Genomic DNA, 7750 nt, shown 5'->3' on the forward strand with positions numbered 1-7750 from the left:
AGATGAGAGTGCAGATAGCAAGAATAAGAACCACAGTAGCTCCTGCCTCCTGGGCTTGAACCGCAGGCTGTCCATCCTGGACTTGGACGAGCCCATTTTTTACAGCACTTTCTTGGGAGAGAATTTACATACCCTAAAATTTACCCACTTAAAGTATATGAGTCAATGGTTTTCAGTATATTTACAGAGTTGTACAACCATGACCACAATCTAATTTTAGAACATTTACATCATCCCACAAAGAAACCCAACACCCATCAGCAGCCACTCCCTGTTCCCCTCCTCCAGCCCCTGGAACACTCCTCTGCTTTCTATCTCTAGAGAGTTCTCTGTTCTGGACATTTCGTATAAATGGAATCATACAATGTGTAGCCTTTTGTGACTGGCTTCTTTCAGTGAGCGTCATGTTGTGGCATGTGTCACTCCTCCATTCCTTGTTGTTCTTTGTTATTTCTTCCACTAGAGCAGCCGGAAAGAACATTCCTTTTCATGGCCAAGTAATATTCCATTGTAAGGACATACCACAATTTGTCCACTTATCCATTGATGTACATTTGGGTTGTTTTCACCTTTTGACTATTAAAAATAATATTTCCGTGAGCATTCTTGTACATGTCTTTGTGTGGACGTATGCTTTCATTTCTCCTTTGTAAATATTTAGGAGGAAAATTGCTGGGTCATGTGGCAGCTCCATGTTTAACATTTTGAGGAACTGCCAAACTGGTTTCTAGAGGGGCTGAATCATTTTGCATTCCCACCAGCAACCTGGGAGAAGTTCAGTTTCCCCACATCCTCACCAACGCTGGCTTCTGTCTTTTTGATCACTGTCTTTATGCTAGTGGGTGTGACATGGTCCCACCACTGAAGGGACAGGTTTCCATTTTCATTTCCGTAATCAGCAGTCATGTTGAGCATCTTTTCATGCACTTATCAGCCATTCATAGATCTCTTTTGGAGAAATGTCTATGCAAATGACAGCCTGTCATTGAATCCTCACAGCCACACGGTTGGAGGAAACTGGAACTATGGTCAGCCACACTGATGATGAGGAAACTGGGGTTCCGAGGAACTCGTGCTGGGACACTGCGCCTGGGGGGCAGGGTGTGGGTGATGGGGGAAACAAGGAGATATGAGGACCCCCTCAGCACTGCAGGCTGGAAGAACTGAGCCCTGATTCCTATTCCTCTCTGCCTCTGTCTCACTCTGGGACCTCGGGCAAGACACTTCCTACCCTGAGCCTCAGTTTCCCCACCTAACAATGCCTTCATCCTGCCGTGGGAATCAGATTTGGTGCTACACGTGAATGTACTGAAAGCCAGAGCAGGGCCCTGGTGTTTCCAGACCTGGGAATCACTCACCCTCCAGTCGCTGGCCCTCCAGGGCTGGCTGTGAGTGAGGCCTCTGCTCTGGTTCTCAGGCCAGCCTGCACTCTTGGCCACCAAGCACTAAGAGTTCTGGGCCTGCAAGGAAGGCTTGCTCAGGCTGGGGCTGGGCAGAGAGCACGCAGGCAGTGTCTGGGCTGCTAGTCTGTGGGATGCAGCACATTTGTCCCTGAGCAAGAGCCTCCTCTGCACTGGCCACCTGCAGCCCTGGCCACCTGCTGCATCTACCTGGGGCCAGGGCGGGTGCGGGGCATAGAGCTATCAAGGGAGCAGAGTGGGGGACAGGTTGGGAGGAAGCTAGGCTGGGAGCCCCTCCACTGGGGAGAAACTGGGCAGATGGATTCATTCACTCATTCATTTGCTTACTCACTCATTCATTCATCCAGTGGTGTGTGCTGGCCTCTCATGGCCCCCGTACTTTCCTGAAGGAAGCGCTGACTGTAATGCAGCCATTCCTCAGGAAACTTGCTGAAGGAGTGGACACCATGAGTGTGGGACCTGTGTTGAGAGTCAAATACCTCCAGCCCCTGCCTTCACGGCATTCTTGGCGGAGGAGGAGGGACAGATGGAGTAACAACGGCAGCACCTTAGAGTCTCTGCTAGGGACCAGCCACTCCCCCAAGTCCCTTACCCTTATGGTAAAATCATTCTTGTTTTTTTTTTTTTTTTTTTTGACAGAGTCTCACTCTGTTGCCCATACTGGAGTGCAGTGGCGCGATCTCGGCCCACTGCAACCTCCATCTCCCGGGTTCATGCCATTCTCCTGCCTCAGTCTCCTGAGCAGTTGGGATTACAGGCGCCCACCACCATGCCCGGCTAATTTTTGTATTTTTAGTAGAGACAGAGTTTCACCATATTGGCCAGGCTGGCCTCAAACTCCCGACCTCGTGATCTGCCTGCCTTGGCCTCCCAAACTGCTGGGATTACAGGCGTGAGCCACCGTGCCCGGTGATAAAATCATTCTTATCTCCTTTTCATATATTGTGAAACTGAGGCTCAAAGAGGAGCAGAGACTGGGTCAAGGTGTCACGGTGGTTAGTTGCAGAGCTGGAGGCAGAAACCTGGTGTCTGGTTCCCAGCTGCAGACTCTCGACATGATTCTACCTCTTTCTCTGCACTCCCCAACCCACCCCTCTGGAGTTTGGACCTGGTGCTTTCCAGCCCTCTGCCCCCTTCTCTTAATATTTGACCCGTATTTGAGAACAGCAGTCTGGCGTGCTCCCTGCAGCAGCCAGGAGATGTGGGTTCAAGTCCTCCCTCAGCCATCAAAATGCTGTGTGACTTGGGCAAGACCCCCAACCTCTCTGTTTTCAGCTTCTTCATTGGTCAGCGAGGGGGCTGGACCGGGAGCTTTTGAAGGCAGCTAGGCTGAGGCCATGTCTTAGGGCAGCTCTAGGGAGCATGGGGTGGGTGATGGTGGGCTCCCCAGGCAGGTTTGGGTGGCACCAGGCTTGCGGAAGGGGCAGTTGCAGTCTGCAGGCCTTTTTCCAGGGGACGCTGAGTGGCCCGGCTTATCACCCGCCTGTCTTGGGCCACTCTTCCGAGTGGCTCCTCGGGTTTCAGCCTGGAGTCTGCGATAGCAGGGACTGTGGGAGACCTGGGGGGCAGGTGGGTGGCCCTGTTGCTCGCAGGGCTCCGGGCACCCCGTCTCCTCCGGGTTATCTCTGCTCTGGGACAGGCTGGGAAAGTGAGAAGCTGTGCTATCTCCTCCACTTCCCTCCGGAGATAGGGCTACCTCAAAGCCCTCTTGTTCTGCACCCTACAGTCCCCTCACATCCACTGGCCCCAGAGGAAGGGGGGCACAGCCTGTAGTGCTGAGGTGCCATTCCCTCATGGGGGCTGCAGTGGGGAGCACAGAGTGAGGCTGAGGAGTCACTTTTCCAGCCCGCTGTGCCTACTGAGTGCCTACTGTGGGCCAGAACAGGGGAGAGCATTTCCCACCCAGCAGGGCTGGTGCTGACCAATCGGGTGGCCTGGGGAGCCCCTGTTGCCACAAGCAGTGACCACTAGTTACTGGTTCATGAGGAAGCCTGGGGGCTCTGGAGGGTCCAGGCAGTGCGAGGGGCATTTGGAGGCCTGAAGCAGAGACTAGTTACCATTGGTTCAGCTGTATTTCAGGATTTCTTTTTTTTTTTTCTCTTTTTGAGACAGGGTCTCATTCTGTTGTCCAGGCTGGAGTGCAGTGGTGCCATCTTGTCTCACTGCAGCCTCCATTTCCCTGGTTCAAGCGATTCTCGTGCCTCAGCCTCCTGAGTATCTGGGACTACAGGCGCCCAACACCATGCCCGGCTAAGTTTTGTATTTTTAGTAGAGACGGGGTTTTGCCACGTTGGCCAGGCTGGTCTTGAACTCCTGACCTCAGGTGATCCACCCACCTCAGCCTCCCAAAGTGCTGGGATTACAGGAGTGAGCCACCGTGCCTGGCCTGTATTTCAGGATTTCAACGGCAAATCCTGAAATGGCTTCCTGGTGACTCCCACCTAGGGGCAGGGACTCCTAAGTGCAAATGTAGGTGTGACTATGGGGACTTCATTCACCTCTCTGGGCCTTGGTTTCTTGTCTGTAAAGTGGGTTTGAGGGTGGCTTGTTCTGCACAGACTGTTGTTCGGCGGGGGGCGAGGTCCTTTGGGTAAGCTTTGGCGTGGTGTGCCTCATGCAAGTTAGGGTGGACCTGATGAAACAGTGATTTGACCATTTTTCACAAGAATGGCTGTTTCCCATGCCGAGGTTAGGGCAAGTGCTAATCCATGTTGGAATTCGGCTATCTCAGGCCTTGTTCTAGGCACTGAGGGCATAGCAGGGATGGAGGCTGGCCTAGCCCTGCCGTTGGGGAGCCCAGATCCAACAGGGACACAGGTGATTGTGGGCGTGAGGTGGCTGGTGGCTTAAAGGAAGGTAGATAGAATAACAGCCCCCTAAAGACACCCACGTCCCAATTCCCAGAATCGGTGACTATGCCATCTCACATGGCAAAAGCAATTCTGCAGATGTGATTCAGGTGCAGGCCTGGAGATGGGGATTATCCAGGCAGGCCTGCTGTGATCACAAGGTCTTTCTAAGAGGAAAGCAAACTGAACTGTAACTTAAAAATGGTAAAATAGGCCAGGTGTGGTAGTTCACGCCTGTAATCCCAGCACTTTGGGACGCTGAGGTGGGTGGATCGCTTGATGTCAGGAGTTCCTGACCAGCCTGGCCAACATGGTGAAACCCCGTCTCTACTAAAAATACAAAAATTAGCCAGGCATAGTGGCAAGCACCTGTAATCCCAGCAACTTGGGAGGCCGAGGCAGGAGGATTGCTTGAACCTGGGAGGTGGAGGTTGCAGTGAGCCGAGATCATGCCATTGCACTCCAGCCTGGGCAACAAGAGCGAAACTGTCTCAAAAAAAAAAAAAAAAAAAAAGATAAAATAATAAGGGTTACATTACATATACTTTACGATAATTTAACAGGTTAATAATGTAATAAACCAAACCTACTGAACTGTACACTTTAAATGGATAAATTATGTGGTATATGAGTTATATCTCAATAAAGCTGTTTTTAAAAATCCAAAAGGGGCTGGACATAGTGGCTCATGCCTGTGATCCCAGCACTTTGGGAGGCCGAGGTAGGTGGATCACCTGAGGTCAGGATCCGAGACCAGCCTGACCAACATAGTAAAACCCTGTCTCTACTAAAAATACAAAAATTAATCAGGCATGGTGGTGAGTGCCTGTAATCCCAGCTACTCAGGAGGCTGAGGCAGGAGGATCACCCGAACCGGGAAGTGGAAGTTGCAGTGAGCTGAGATTGCTCCAGTGTACTCCAGCCTGGGTGACGGAATGAGACTTCGTCTCGAAAAAAGAAAAAATAAAAGGAGGTGAGAGAGTCAAAGTCAGAGAGGAAATGTGGCAGAAGGAGAGATCAGATGAGAGTTTGCAGACGCTACACTGCTGGCTTTGAAGACAGAGGAAGGGGCCACAAGCCAAGGAGTCCAGGCGGCCTCTAGAAGCTGGAGAAGGCAAGGAAACGGTTCTCCCCTGGAGCCCGCAAAAGGAACTCAGCCCTGCCGAGACCTGGGCCTCCAGATCTGTGAGATAAAAAGTTTGCATTGTTGTAAGTCACCATGTGAGTGGTAATTAGTTACAGCAGCAATGGGAAACTCGCAGAGGGCAAGGAGGTGATACTGATGATGATGGCCACAGTGATGGGTACTTTGAGTGCTTAGGAAGGGCCCAGCCATGTTCTCCAAGCACTTTACGTAGGTTAACTCAGTTAATTTTCAGACATTGTTCTGCGGGATGATTATTATCCCTGTTTTATAGACAAGGACACAAAAGCACAGAGAGGTTAAGTAACTTACTGAAGGCCACACAGCTGCAAACACAAAGGGGGATTCTCACCCAGGCAGATGGTGGCTGAGTCTATGCCTGTGACCACCACCCCCCACTGCCTGGCAGCAGCGTGTGTGTGAACTCTGACCCCGTTTGTTCAGGGCTAGGCCCTTTACAGAAAGGATTTAGTTTAATGTCATGACCGTCCTATGGGGTAGATGTTCCTGTCATTCTCCATTTTACAGGTGGGGAAACTGAGGCCCAGCAAGATGGAGCCCCTTGCTCAGGGTCACAAGGCCAGAGAGTGTTCCCCAATGCTGCCGCCTCCTTGCTGGGGCTGGAGGCGGGGACTCATGTTACCTGCAGTGGATTCCCACTCTGTGGCCCCCTTGCACCCCTGCCCTCTCCGGCCCCCATCTCCACATTCCCTGTGCTCCCTGATTGGGAATGACGTCCCGTCAGATGTCCCCACACCACTGCATGCCAGAGGCTACAGGAGGCTTCATGCCTCTTGGCCCCATTGTTTAGTCCAGGAAGCCACCCCCTCCCTCCTTGGCCAGAGGAGACAGTCTCTGGGGAGAGGGTTCCTTCCCAGAGAAGCAAATGGCCAGGAAGCAGGCCCTGGCTGGGCCCAGGACAGAGATACATGCTGGCCCTTTAAGGGGAAGGGGCCGGGGTGGGGGCTGCACCACTGGGTCCCTTCTTTTGTTGTTGTTGTTGTTTTTTCGTTTTGTTTTGTTTTTTTGAGATAGTCTTACTCTGTTGGTCTGGCTGGAGTGCAGTGGCACTATCTTGGCTCACTTCAACCTCCACCTTCTGGGTTAAAGTGATTACCCTGCCTCAGCCTCCAGAGTAGCTGGGATTACAGGTGTCCGCCGCCACATCTGGCTACTTTCTGTATTTTTAGTAGAGACAGGGAGGGGAGTTCTCACCATGTTGGCCAGGCTGGTCTCGAATTCCTGGCCTCCAGTGATCCGCGCCGCCTTGGCCTCCCAAAGTGCTGGGATTACAGGTGAGAGCCACTGCACCCGGCCCTGGGTCCCTTCTTATCAGGAACCCTTAGAGGGGGTGGACCAGGGCCAAGGGCAGCTGGTGGCAGCAACTGGAGTTAGGGTCAGGGGCTCTTGCTGAAGCCACGGCCTCTTCCCTCCCTGGGCTGAGTTTCTTCAGCTATAAAATGAGACGGTGAAGCTGGGGTCTCTAGGCTCCCTGCATTCTGTAAGCCCATGACCCCGGGGGTGGGTCCTCCCCTGTTCATTAATAATAAGATGACCACTTACTGGGGTGTCCACCGGGGGCTGTTCCCGTGAAGCCTCACAGTGACCCGGGGGGAGGAACTCCGCTACAGTCTGTTTTAGAGGTGAGGAAGCCGAGGCACAGGGTGGTTAGGAAATGCCTAAGGTAGGGTGAAGCCAGTGTAGGGTGAAGCTGGGGTTTTCTGGGCCATCCTAGGCCAGCAGCCGTCCTACTGTCCTGCAGTCACTGCTGTTTCTTCCTTTCTCTCCTAATCCACATGGAGCTGAGGGGTGGGAGGTGGCTGCGGTTTGGAGTGCGAGCGGGGGGAGTCTCCCGTCGGGGGCAGTGGGAACTGGGGAATGTGTAAGTCACTGGTGCTGGTGCTCTAGTCTCTCCCCCCCAGTCAGGGCCGCACCTCTCTCTGGGCTGGACCGGGGCTCTGAAGCTAGCTGTAAACCCTCTCTGGGGTCAGGGAGGGCTCCCTGGAGGAGGTGGCGTCTCAGCTGAGCAAGAGTAAGCATTAAGCAAGTAAAGACAGGAGGAGAGGGCGTTCTGGGCAGAGGGAGGCTCTCCTCAAATAGGAAACCTCCAACCTGACTTTTGAGCTCTGGCTCCCAGGCCCATGTCCACAGTGGTCTTCGACCTCTGCTGCCCTGGGGACCCTCTGAGCTGCCCCTGGCTGCAGTGGGGCAGTCTGTCCCCCTGCAAGGGTCTCCCAGTACCTGACAGTTTTCCCACTGGACTGTCAGGCAGGTGTGGCCAAAAGCCTGGACTCGGGATCCAGGTTGCTCTGGTTCAAATCCTGCCCCTGTCCCTT

This window comes from Symphalangus syndactylus, chromosome 18 (genome assembly GCF_028878055.3).
Source record: "Symphalangus syndactylus isolate Jambi chromosome 18, NHGRI_mSymSyn1-v2.1_pri, whole genome shotgun sequence".
Taxonomy (NCBI): Eukaryota; Metazoa; Chordata; class Mammalia; order Primates; family Hylobatidae; genus Symphalangus; species Symphalangus syndactylus.